Below are 14,402 nucleotides of genomic sequence, written 5' to 3'. Positions count from 1 at the left end.
TGAATGATCCATCTTTTTAGATTTATGTTCTGGCCCCAAAGGGGTGTGGTTTCCCCCCAGCACAAGGTTGAATTTCTGGTTTTTCCAGTTCTGCCAAGCCAGCTTGCTTTCACAGGCAGTGCTCCTCCCCTTTCCTTCCAGGAGGAAGCCACATTTACGACTCCCACCAATAAAACATTTGCCTGAGTCAGGACAGGGCTTTGTTCAATTTCCTGCAGAGCCCAGGTAATTCAATCAGAGAAGTGTCATATCCCTTTTGGTGGGAACAGCAAAAGGCAGCTAGGCCAGGGAACTGCTGTGGATCCAGTTTCACTCCAATTGGGGGGAAGTTGTCAAGCAGAAACCAGTTCCTTAAGCCAGGCCCCAGCTAATGTCACTTTTAGTTACCCAGTTTTCTGCATTCAAATAAAACTAACAATTTTTACATATGCAGCTAGAATGCTGATTCTAAGTTTAAAACTATGACATTTAAACAATTGCAACCTATGTGACACTCAAAAATAGGTCACTCATTTATTTTAAACATTTAGATTTTTAGTGTCTTTCAGTCCAAATTTACTTAAACTGCTGAAATCCACAGCTCAGCCAGTCTTGTTATAAACCTTCAAGTCACTTCAGAATATAACTTTACATTGTATCCACCTCTCAGTAAGTCTTTCTTTGGCCTGCTTTGGGTTCATTTATTCAGTTTTACACAAAAAAAAAGTCTGGTGGTTTTAAAACGCCGGCTTTCTGATAGTGGTGAGTACTGGTAATGCAACCATTTTTGGGATTTAAGAAAATGACTTCCCCACAGTTCTAGGTTGCTTTTGGCAATCAGCATTGCCATTCCCAATGGTTTCAGGCTACTGTGTGGGTAGTCCAATGGTGGTTTTAGGCAGTGCCCTTCTGTGCCCATAACATCGGCAAAAATGGGTGGCAGCCTATTCTTCATGCATTTCCCTGGGCATTTTCTGGGAAGCTCTGGCCATCATGATGTTTTCAATGCCAGTACTGCACGGTTTTTGTGGTAGGGCTCGGATGCATGGGTAAAAACATCCCACAAAACTTAGCTTTGCCTGGGATACTCTCTTGCCAGGGCTTTTCCTTCATGAGCTTTATTCAACACACTTTTAAACTTCATTGTGCCTGGTATACTCTCTTGCCAGGGTTTTTCTCTTGTGGGCATCAAAAACTTGTAAACTTCATTGTGACTAATATACTCTCTTGCCAGGGCTTTCTCTTCATATGTCTCTCTTGAAGCACTTCCAAACTTGATTCCCAATAATATTTGGTGGCGGGCTTCACACATAATGTCCGCCTATATTCATTACAGTGTCTCGGCTTCCATCTTTGCCAATATTCATTACTTATACTTTGGCTTGCTTTCTCCTTTGGGGTCCTTCACCCCATTATTATTATTTGTTCACTCTTCCCCATAGCCTCCCGGACATCTAGCACCCGTCTCTCCCACAGTGTACCTATTTCTTTGGTGTGCAGCATTGAGGGAGGCGTGCTTCTCACTATCCGGTCATAGCGTGCAGGTTTCTTCAGTGGTTGGCGGCTTCCTCGCCGCGTGCTTGCCAGTCTCTTTTCCACCCGGATCTCACTTCTCAGAGGCATCTTTGGTCTCCGATCACTTCACGCCTGGCTCTGCCCCGACTTCTGGCTCCTCAGGGATAGCTGCTTCCGCAGCTGGCTTCAAGTCTGGGGATATTGCTCCCCAGTCACAGACAGGCCAGAGCTCCTACTGAAGGTTGCCTCGGGCAGTGTGACAAGGGGGTCCTTCTCCCCATGTCGTCCTCTTGCTCCCGTTCTCCTTCCTCTTCGGCAGTCTTGGCTCTTCGGGACTACTCCAGGCAGAAGTCTCTCTCCCAGCCATGCTGTATGTGACTTTTAAATGGCCCGGCACCTATCAGTGGTTCTCCACAACTAAACCGTGTTCTGTCGGTGTTCTTCATTGCTCTAAGCAGCTTTCTCGTCACAGTACTTTCATTTTCGTATGAATGGTAGTGAGTTTTAGGAAACGAATGCACAACATAAGGGAAGAGATCCACATTGGTTTCTCTGGGTGGTGGAAGGGAGTTATAGCAATAAGCCATTGAGGCATGTGGAACAGAAGGGGTATCCCTAAAAGGGAAAGGGGGATACCATGTTCCATCTGCTGATGCATCAGGGTCAGGATCAGGTTGCGGCTGCCGTCCCCTGGCCACATGGGAAGAGGCTACCGCTGGGACGGAGTGATGGCATCATCAGATTCATCACATCACATTCCGGAATATATTGTGCATGGGAGGCCTGCACTTTTGCTACTGTTCTGTATCTACATTGTGGACGGGAAGCTTGTATTGCTGCTTGCTGAGCTGGAACTGTTGTGGGAGGGAAGCTTGAAAAGCTGGTACGGTGCGGTGCTACATGTGTGAGGGATGCTTGCACTGCTATTTCTTGTGCTTCACCTGTTGTGTGGGTTATGTGGGAGGGAAGCTTGCTCTGCTGCCTGTGATGGATTCGCTTGTGTGGGATTGAAACGTGTGCCATGCTTGCCTGTGCTATGCCCATAGTCTAGGAGGGAACATTGCTCTATTGATGCCGGTGCAGTACCTGTTGTGTGGGATTTACACCTGCTGTTGCTGCGGACTGTGCTGTGCCTCTTCCCTGGAAGGGAATCGTTTGCTATGCTTGCCAGTGTTGGACCTCTTGTCGCGAGGGAAGCATGGGATGCTGCAGTAGAAGTATATGGGAAGGAAGCCTCCAATGCTGCTGTCTGTGCTATGTCTGTTCTATGGACGGGAAGCAGGCATTACTGCTGTGTGTCCTGGGCATATTCTGTTAGTGATGTAAGCCTGTGCTGCTGCTTTCTGTCTGCGCTGTACTTGTCTAGAGAGTGTGAGGGAATATTGTGCTACTGATGCCTTTGCTGCATCTAAGCAAACATGACAAAAGTTGGCATCCGGAGGTACATAGTTAGCCAAGGTGATCACATGATTCCTATCAGATAGCATAAGCAAAGAATGCCCTGGTTCAGATACATAACAAGTAATGTCGGGGACTAAGCATCACACAAAATATCGTCATTATTCTATAAGGTATATTTTTTCAAAAAATCAATAAATCACTGAAAAAAAGAGAGAGATGAAACACGTATGCATATAAACATGTTCAGATGCATAGAGAAAATCAATAGTGGATAGCAGAAAAATTACAAAAAAAAATAATTCATAAAGTACATTAGAATCAAAGTGAAAGACAGCACAAACATAAAGCATGTGTATATTAAGAGAGTCACTCCGCAAAAAAAGAGGATTCAATAGTTTTCACTGAGTAAATGATTTGTTCTACCAAACGAGTGCACTTTATAAATCAATAGCTTTTTCATAAAAATAGTGCTAAGTCATCAGGTTGACTTGCGCCTATTGATGAATACAATACTGGTCGCGAAAATTGCCAGGCCTACGTCACTACCAAGAAATATTATGGCAGGAAAGACGACCCGAGACCAGGTTCGTACACCAGTAAATTCGGTTTTATTGGCAAATATTCTACTCTAGCACATGATTGACAGACAGGGAAGTTTATTTGACACTGATTTCCAAGGTAAATATGTTGTTTTGTTAGAAATGTTGCCGCTGGGGAAAGTGCTGAAGTTCTTACACATACCAGTAAGGCCTCAGTCAAATATGGATGATCCTCCCAACCAAAGGTGAAATGGAAGGGCTTGCAAGTACTGAAAGCCATATTGCCACACGCCTCTGCACAGAGCTATTTAGGAGCAATGCGGCAGGGCATGAAATGAATGACCATCTGCGTGGAGCTACGTGTGCGACGTCACGGTTCGTCCCAGTGGATCGATTGGCTTTGCTACGTCTAGTATCGCTGTGTGGAAACTGACAGGGCTTTTGGGGAGTTCAGTGTAGAAACGGTCAATTGAATACGTGCTTAACTAGGCTAAACAGTGCATAGGCGTGTGTAGGAGAGCTTGGGCAAATACAGTCATTTCCAGCATATGCGTCTGTAAAGGAGGATATGAGGCTTCCCCTCTGCATGAGAAGTCGGCGCATAGATGACCGCTTTTCAGGAGGGCCTATCTGAGGGCCACCACATGACACTGCTGACTAATCCTCCCGCCCACCAGGCCATGCTATGACTGCTATGGTGCATTTCCTGGAGACTGCCAATCTCTAGTGCACATTCGAGCTACAAATGGTTACCCCTTTCCGACCCTTTTATAGCCAACAATACACACACAGGAATATCAGAAATAATGTGACCCTCATTTCAGATTCATTTGTGTACAAAAATACAGACGATTCCTGTTTTGTTGCTTCAAAATATTCATCCACTGCAGTGAATTTCAATAAGAAGTTCAACATGGCCAACTACCTTTATTATTATTGTAACTGTTACAGTTTAAAGCAAACATTTACAATACATAACACACATCAATACACACATAAATACAATTAAGCAAATGCAAAAATATGTTAAAAAACCTGTATTAAAATCCTAAAGAATATCTCATTGAAATCAGTAAATTTCATCTTAATGCACATATCAACCGGCGGCATAATTTCCTTGCACAAAGATTACGTACAACCATAACATAACTAATACTTCGCATTGTAAGTAATTCCAATTTTTGTAAAAATGTCACCACAGCAATGATCTTTGAAACTGAATGACCCAACTACCTCTATTGGAGGGTCCTCGTTACTGTTGCGTCAGGTTAGGTTAGGTTATGTTATGACACATCCAACCTTACATCAATGAAACACACGCATTTGCAAAAACTACTGGAAAAATTGACTCTTCAACATTTTTCTGCACTGATAGTGTTTTGGAATGCAGATCCGTCGCAGTGGGAAGGAGTTCCATAGTCTTTCTTTGAAGATCAAAAAGGCACGGCAAACTAACATGCTCTTTGTTTTGGGGACAACAAACGCAAGCCGGGATACAGTCCTCAGATTTCCATGTGAAGAACACTTTATCAATTTTGATTGAATCAAGTGTGGTCACATTCTGTGCCATACTCTGTGTAATATACACATAGATTTATAGTAGCCCAACTCCCCTGTGGCAACTTGTGCAAAGGCTGTCAAAGCCGGTGCCGCATGGATGAATTTGCAAAAGGTCATCAGAAATTGGGCAGCTGCGTTCTGCAGCCTCTGGAAGCTGCTCATGTGGGTTTTTGAAAGTCCTAAATAAGCACTATTAGAATATTCCAGACGGAGTGGGCTATTACTATTTTGACTTGTAACCAAGTGGGGAAGCTCAGAAATGGAAAAGTAAGTCTAAACGTTTGTACGGTATGAATCTTGGTTACATGAGGTAGGAATCTTGGTTACATGAGCCGGCAGGACCAGCACTAACACCAGCTATTCCCCAAGATTATACCACCCTGAGAACAGACAGACCAGTGAGTAAGGGTGGAGGAGTCGTCCTCATTTTTCACTTATCCCTCAACATTCATAGCCTTAACTCAGTAGGCATTGACGGCTGCAAAACCTCGCACGTAAAAATGCTACTAGATCCCAACACGACTGTAAATGTCTTTCTTATCTACCATCCGCCCCAGAGCATGCCTGACTTTCTTATCCAATTCAACAACTGGATTTCTTCTGCCATTAAGCCCTCATCCAGAGTCATTCTACTGGGAGACTTCAGCCTGGGGTTTGATGACCCAAAGGATCCTTTGGCCCAGGCTGTTCAGTCTTCACTCGAGGGCTTATCCTTTCAGCAGCACATCCTGCATCCAACTCACAATGCAGGTAGAATTCTGGACTGGGTGGCTTGCTATGGTTTTTCAGTGGACAACATCAGAGTAGACCCCTGTCCCTGGTCTGACCATCGGTTGTTTTTCTTTCAACTTCTAAAAATTTAACACATACAAGGAATATACCACAAAAGTCCCCCTGCTGTAACTCGTAAGTTAACTCCTCAGGCACTTCATGCTTTTTTTTGCCACTGTAACTAGTAATCTGGACAGCCTGGACATGGCAGACAAATTAACCATGGCATATGATGACATGATGCTATTGGCAGTAAATTCCCTAGCTCCGCTCAGACAACGAATGGTTAAAACCCAGTTCTCTAAGCCATGGTACTCATCTGACATTCACAAGCCGAAAATTATAAAAGACAAAGCTTTCAAACTTCGGCAAAAATGCTATCGTTGAGGCGAAAAAGCGGTCCCACAAGAAAAGAATAAGCAAAGCCCCTAACTCGAAAGAATTATTTAAAATCTTACGAGAATTGGCGGACCTCTGCCCACCGTCCTTGACGTGGAAGACATCAAGGCTGATATCTCAGCCAGTTAAGTCTCATTTGCCCATATCCTCTACCAGTGATAATTCACGTAGATGTATTGGACCAAATCACACTTTTGTCTATTCGGAAGTTACTGAAATAATGATACAGGATACTATTGGTAAATTAAAACCCACTAACTGCAAGAGTGACCCTTGCCCTGCCACTGTTGATAAATCATGCGCCAGTACACTTGCCCCTTTGATCACAAAATGTGTTCATTGGTCTTTCAAAGAAAACAAGGCCCTGGATTCAATTAAACAGGCCTGTATTGTCCCTCTTCTGAAAAAAACATCCCTAGACCCCTCAGTGGCTGGAAACTACCACCCTATAACTAATACTCCTTTTCTACTTAGAATCTTAGATGCGGTCACACCCAAACAAATTCAGAATCATCAGAGTCAGTATAATATTCTGGGCGCCAAACAATCAGCTTTCAGAAGCCATCACAGCACCGAATCTAACATGATTGATTTGAAAACCAATATTATTAAATCCATAGATAAGGGCCAATGCGCTCTCATGACGCTTCTGGACCTTACAGCTGATGTTTACTTGGTGGATCATGACACGTTAGTCACTAGGCTTCAGGAATTTGCCTCCTTTTCTAAGGAAGTGGCTGGTTGGGGCTCCTCTTTTTTGTCTAAGCGGTAAGCTAGGGTGTACAGTGAGAAGGCTACTGCAGAGAGTTTTGTGATCCCATGTGGGGTACCACAGGGGTCTTGTATATCACCGACCTTGTTCAACATGTTTACTACTCGTCTGTTTGATATGCTGGACTTAGAAGAGATAACATATGCAAACTATGCTGATGACACCCAGTGTCTCTTCCCTCTCACCGGTAATCACGCAGCTGACTCCCGAACCATCAAACTGCCTATGCCCTGATTCACAGATGGATGCTACATAATGGGTTGGCTTTGAACAACTCCAAAACTGAGATCATGGTTCTTGGCACCAATCAAAAGCTGTGTAGGCTAGACCCAGCGTTCCAGTCCTTCACAGTAGCACACTGCTTCCTGAAGTCTCTACCCAAGGTTAAGACCCTGAGCGTCATCTTGGATCCAGAATGGAGTATGAAAGGTCATGTGATTTATTTAGTTTCCCGCTCCTCCTACGACTTGAGGCTCCTGGCCTTGATTTGTCCTTTTCTGGAGTGAGAATAGCTGTGCTGCTGTGGCCCGCGCTGTTATTGGCTCTCGCCCTGTCTACTGTTTCAGCCTTCTGCAGGGACTAGGGCACGGTGAACTAAATCACCTTCAGGTGGTGCAGAACAATGCGGTTTGCACCGTCTGTCGCATGCACAAATTGGATCACATCTCTGTGGCCAGAAAATCTTTGCATTGGCTCCCCATGGGAAAACGGATCACCTTTCATACCCTCTGTATTGCGCACTACTGTCTTCTTGGAAAAAGTCCTAGTTATCTTTCATCATTGCTAGGTTGGCTCCCTGCCAAGAGGGTCTTGAGATCGAATGACTCTAGTCTCCTGCTGACCCCTAAAGCCAAACTCTACCTAATTCTGAAAGGGTGCATCCCGATGGCAGCTCCAAGACTTTGGAACTCCCTACCTTTGGATGTAAGGGCCTGTATGTCCTTGGCACTGTTCAAACGAAACGTGGTATAAAAACGTTCCTTTTTGAATGATGCTTCTTCATTGCATTGCGCTAAATTCCTCTTGCACCCATTCGTTATCTGCCATGTGCACTCAGTGTTTGTCTTGTCTGTGCTGCTATGCCCAAGGGCCTTTTTTCCAGCGTGTAATAAATAAAATAAATAAATTAAATGAATGCCCTTGCTTGCAACGGCACTAATCCGGATTTTGATAGATCGATCAGAAACCCTGGTTTTTAACCTTGACTCTCTGTTGAGGGCGTATTCCCAATTCAGGTGGTCAATGGGAGACAGGCCAGCAGCAGGATTGCTTCTCAAAGACCATGATTTCCATTTTACATGACTTTATGTTAAGACTGATCAGCTGCAACCAGCACTAGATTACAAGCCTCCACTCTCTGAAGAGTGGTACTGCTTGTGGTTTCTTTAATTTAACATGGAAAATAAGATGTGAGCCATCAGCATAATTAAATGCTTTGACACTGAAAGAGTTGATCAGTTTAGATTATGGACTAATTTAGACGTTGAAGAGCAAAGGTGAGAATGTACTTTTGCTGGGCATTAGGCAAGATAATATAAAGGTTGATTTGGACAAATGTATTATTTGTGAGCTGTCACTCAAACGGCAAGGCGTCAACCCATTTTTCGGAAACAATTTGGTGGGATTACTTGAATGCAAATTATACAGAATTATTTTTTTAAAAAGCCAATATATTTTCGAAAGTACAAAGACAGACATCTCTCTTTCATTGCACTCGGCCTAGCTGTGACTGAGAACTTGAAGTTGGAGGAATTTAACTCCCAAAAAAACAGAATTCTATTTTCCAAGCTGCCAGCGCTCCATTCAGGGTTCAGTACAACATGTACAGTATTGCATTCTTCCAAGCTGCCACCTCGTGTGAAAGGTTGAGGGCTCCCATCATATGAACTGGCTGAGGTTGCCGATAGCCACATCATGGCCTTATCCTTTTTCTTTTTAGCTAGCCTCAGAATTTTGAGTAGAAGCCAGATAGGGACTGGGAAAGCAGAAGATTAAAGGGCATGCTCCTTAGTCCTCTCTTCAGGAAGGGTATTCTTCCCACACCTGTCAAGGTTATGTCTCATATCACAGCAAACAGAAATAGCTGTTCCTCATCTGTTTGAGAAAAGGTATGTAGCAAAATGTATGTTTTGGAAAGTAGCAAGATAGAGTAAATGTCAAGGCGTCCAAAAGCTGCATACCTCCAACAATTGCCATTTATGTGGCAGGATTCCACCTGCGTCACCGTTGATTACTTGCACTCCAAGTGCACCCTGCAGATACAGGGCTCCTCTGAGCATTACGCCATCTTTCTTTTCAAAACCGCCCAGCAGCAGGGCGATCTTCAGAAAGGGATATCAAAGTTTACAAATGGGGGGCTTCACCCCATCACTAACGGACACGCCTTGCGGATTTACCAGGGCTTTGCAGCTTGCACATTTCACCTTTTAAATGCGGGTGAAACCAGCAAACCCAGATCAGTTGACAGCTACGCCATAGCTGTGCATATGAAGTGTGGGTGGCATGCCTGTGCCATGCTGCAAGTGCACCTAGGCAAAGTACCACGAAGCAGGGGTAGGCGCAGGATGGTGTGTGTATGGGCTAGGTAGTGTTTTGTTTAAATGTTTTTATTGTTTCCAGAATAATCCACAGCAACTTTACAAACCACTCAACACCTTCCCCTTCCGCGAATGAGACCAGACCCAGGTAATATCCGACTTGCACACCATTTCACAAATACTTGTAGCATGTAGTTCTGCAATGACACACCGTAAAGTGTCCACATTAGCATTAGAATAATCACAAAAAGTGGACCTTTTCCATGATATAATAACTTCAGGCAGCGGGCATTTAAGGGGAGCAAATTACTTCACAAAAATAGCCATTGTATGTAGAAATATATTTTTCAGAAAGTTACAAAATAAGGCACACCAATACATTTCATATCACTCCCAGTGAAAAACCATCACCAAGCTCATACATGCAGACAAATGCTATAAACAGGACTACAAAAAAAACGCTAAAAATTAACAAATTGTGATCCGGACATTTGTCGAGCAGTCAAGGTGGTGTCACTGATCCATGCTAGGACAATTTTTCACATTATTATCATTTGTATGTTGGGGGCGATGTATTAATTCACCTAAAATGAGTTTTTCAATTTTCAATCCTTGTTGGTTCCTGATGTTAGTTTAAGTTTCGGCTGGCAAGGTCAATAAATACAGCTTCTTCAGGGAAAATTAAATTTCTGAAGTGATGTTAGACGTAATGGTTTCAATCTGTAACCAAAATTGGTAAAAAGTAATCACTATCTGTTTTATGGAGTTAGTGTGCATTATGTATGTAACAATCTAAAAAAATGACAATAATTACCCCATGTGGTTGGCCCCAATAGTCCGAGAATGTGTTATGGATGCAATAAAATCCTGCGTGCTGGAGGGGGCCCCTCTGGTAGCCCCATTAATACAGCAACTCTGATCACCAATTCAGGTCAAAAATATGTCAGTTGCCCATATTCGTGGCCCATCCCAAGACGCATCCTCCACTGTGCGTTATGGCAGGTAATATGCACATTTTAATTGATCACCAAACATAAGAAAGAAGTGTCAGGGGCAGGTAGTTAGCAGTGAAGGGGGCGTTTTGGGGGAAGCGTCACATATGTCATACATTGAGTGCAGAGGAAGAGGATGCAATGCCACAGCTGGAACTCAAGGTAAATGTGGGAGTACAAGGTTTCGAATGTTTGGACTGGGGGGAAGGATGAAGTGAGGGTGGAACCCTGCTTATAGGAAGGGCAGTTGCGGAAGGAATAGGCAGCGAGGGGAAACACTTTCATGCCTATACTGCGCATAAAAGACCCACAAAGTAAATACATTTCTCACCACAAATCTGGAACCAATGTATACATGCTTGTGTGAATGCACCTGGGAAGTTTAAGCTACGTGTATGAAGATTTTCTATATTCAACAATAGAGGAGGCCTCTGTAACAAAACGGTATGAAGCAAAATTCCACGTGCCACAAAACTCAAACCAGCAGAGGGGAACATTTACCCCTACAGGTCAAAGACCCCAATACCTAGCAAGGGATAATTGTGGCTGAGTGCAAATACAAGGTGCAATCCAAGATACTCCCAATCCACGTGTTGGAAGCAGCAGCGGAAAGCGGCTGCATCCTGAGTTTCAAGGCAGCACTGGGTATGGAACTGATCCACTTACTAGATCCACTCATTGCTCACAAATACATAGACTCCACAGTGAGAGCGACAATTGAACCACTTTTTCCCATGCTCTTCAAGGACCTCAGATAATTGAATAACCGACAGATCAAACAGCACACACTACAGGGGGATACCTATGAATCATTTAACAGCATGTAGAAGAAGAGTTACACAAACTACTTGAACAGGACATCATTGAGCCAGCAGTAGGACCTACCCCTTGGGTCTCGCCCATAGTTCTGGTCCATAGTTCTGGTCCCCAAAAAGGGATCCGACGCCATTAGACTATGCGTTGACATACGTCAACTTAATAAGGTGATAATGAGGGAGAGACACCAGGCCCCGCAGATCACCCATATGATACATCTCCTCAATGGAGCACAAGTCTTCTCCAAACTGGACTTGAATAAAGGATACCACCAGCTGGAGTTGTGTGAGGAATCCAGGTACATAATGACTTTCAACACTCATTTAGGACTCTTCGGGTACAAACGTCTCAGCTTTGGAGTCTCCTGAGCCACTGAGATTTTCCTGGCTGAGATCTATTACATCATCAAACATATCCCAAACTGTATTAACTACAGTGGCGATATAGTGTTTGGTAAGGATCAGGACCAGAATGACAACACAAGGGTGTGCATGGCACGGGAAGCTGACAAACTCACACAACAAGGAGAAATGTGAATTTCGGAAGGGGACTGATTTTTTTGGCATGTGTTCTCAGCCCAGAGCATGACTCCAGACCCTGAGAAAGTAGCTGCACTCAACAAAACAGCTCCGCCCACCAACCTGTCAGAATTGCGCTAATTCCTAGGGCTAGCGAGTTACTGTACCTACTACATTCATAATGTAGCTCAGTGAATGAACCGCTAAGAGCCCTTACGAAGACACAGGTTGCATTCTTATGGTCAAAGTCCTGCCAGGAGGCTTTTGAGATCATTCACCATAACATATCGTCAGCCGACGAAATAGCCTACTTCACAGTTGATGCAAGCCCGGTGGGATTTGGTGCATTTTGCTGTAAATGGACCCCGAGTCATCCGACAAATGGCATATCTTCTCCTATGCCAGCAGGGGATTCCCTAAGACAGGACATGCCTACTCAGAGGCAGAGAAGAAAGGTTTGGAGGTGGAGTGAGCCTACAAGCACATTCACCTGTTCCTGTACGGCAAGCCGTTCAACATCGTGACGGACCACCAGGCCCTACTGTTCATCTATGGCAACCCCCAAGCCAAAAAGCCTGCCAGGATTGGCAGATGGGCTCTACAACTACAAGACTATCGATTTCGAATCATACACTGGCCAGGGAAAGAAGAGAATCCTGCAGACTTTCTATCTCGCCAGTTCATCGGGTCGTCGTTGATGGGTCCAATGATTGCAGGCCAGTCCATCCATTATGTGGTACAGGCAGCAGTCCCAAAAAGGGTTGACCTCACTCAGATCATTTAGGAGATGAAGATCGACCAGGCAGTCCAAATCATCCTCCAGTGTTTGGAATCAGTATGATGGAAACATGCTAAAGAGGTGGGAGAAAGTGCCTGTCCGGGGTGTGATGAGATATTGATAGGTTGCTACTTGTCAAGGAAGAATTAACTTTTTCAGAGGAAGGGTTACTTTTGAAAGGGACCAAGATAGTCATCCCTCAAACCCTAAAATAGAGGATACTAGAGTTAGCCCACGGGTACATAGGGGCATAGTGTTAACCAGGTGGCTACTATGGTAGAAGGTCTGGTTCCCTCACCACAGTCACGTAGAAGCACTCCCTAGGACTGCCCCACATGCGCTGTCATTAATCTTCATACCAAACCCAAACCCCTGCAAGTGACTGAGCTACCACAGAAGGCATCGGATGAAATTGCTATTGATTTGTCCCATTAACGAGGGTGACTACATGCTAGTAGCCATGAACGAATACTGCATATTTCCAGAGATACAACTGTTAAGTTCCACAGCCACATACCACACCATCCCGCTTTCAATAGGATTTTCACAGCATATGGGGTGCCGCGAGTGGTAAAGTCAGATAACGGGCCCCTTTCACATTTGCCAAGTACATTGGGTAAAAACACCGGAGAATAATGCTTCTATGGCCCCAAGCTAACGGAATGGTGGAGCGTTTCATGAGCAACATCAAAAGAAACATCCAGATCGCCCACCTGACCAGAAAACTTGTGGAGAAAGTGCTGTACCAACTTTGAGGGACTATCGGAATACCCCCCACAACATCACTGGCAATGCCCCCTCGGAAATCATGTTTCGACGCAACATCAGAATACAACTGCCACATATAACCCTACCTGAGAAAGCATATGCAGAGAATTGGGTTATGAGGGACCAAGATGCCCGAGCCAAGAAGGGAATTAAGCGCCAAGCAGATACTAAGAGACATGCTTGTGCAGCGAACCTACAGCAGGGGGACACTGTGATAGGGAGACAACTTTTACTGCAGCGTTCAACAGTGCCCGGCTGACCATCACAAAGGTAAAGGGGTCCCTTGTAACCGCTGGTGATGAACGATGGCACATGACCCGGATCTCCTCACATTTCAGGAGGGTAACCGGGAAAGTGGGCGGAGATTCGAGCATGACAAGTCAAACCCAGGGGAGTCAGAAGACCCCTAGAAAGAAGATGGAGAAGACTCCGGCAATGACATGTGGGACTCCCTGCTGACCCTAGAGAGGGTACATGTGAGCCATCCCGGCCGACCCCAAAGAGCCTGGAATAGACCTCACAGACTTATTGAAGAAATTGATTAAAAGTTAACTGTTTGTTAAAAAGGGGGGGGGTTGTGGTGTCATAAAGCCACGACCCACATCACGTGTTAAGGGAGGAGGCAGGTAGGCACGTGGAGGTACGAGGGGGGGGGGGGCGTTAGTAAAGTTGCAAAAGTTGAGGAATAAAGATGTGCATCTTTATCCTGCTGTGTCCATGCTTTAATTGTGGCGCTGTGTGGAAGCAGGAGAATAGGCCCAGAGTGTGCTGTCTGCCCCAGGGCCAAGAAAGACACCAAATTAGTGAGTAAAGAATAGGATGAGATTCGAGATGCTAACCAAACATTAATAAATGCAGACTGCACTGGCCACTTTGAGTCCAGCAGAGGGCATACTGGCACAGGGGCTAACGCTGGAACAGCCGCTCTGATCTTAGAGGTGGCACTCTGTGAATGCGGAAATGCATGAGTGGGCTGAGCAGGTGGCAGCATGCTCGTGCAGAAAAAAGCACAGGGTAGGCACATTTTTGGATGTAAAACTGGCCACGTTTATTTTAC

Source organism: Ambystoma mexicanum, chromosome 3q, assembly GCF_040938575.1.
Source record: "Ambystoma mexicanum isolate Mex_15411 chromosome 3q, UKY_AmexF1_1, whole genome shotgun sequence".
NCBI classification, from domain to species: domain Eukaryota; kingdom Metazoa; phylum Chordata; class Amphibia; order Caudata; family Ambystomatidae; genus Ambystoma; species Ambystoma mexicanum.
The sequence above is the reverse complement of the archived record's forward strand: the minus strand, read 5'-3'. Positions refer to the sequence as shown.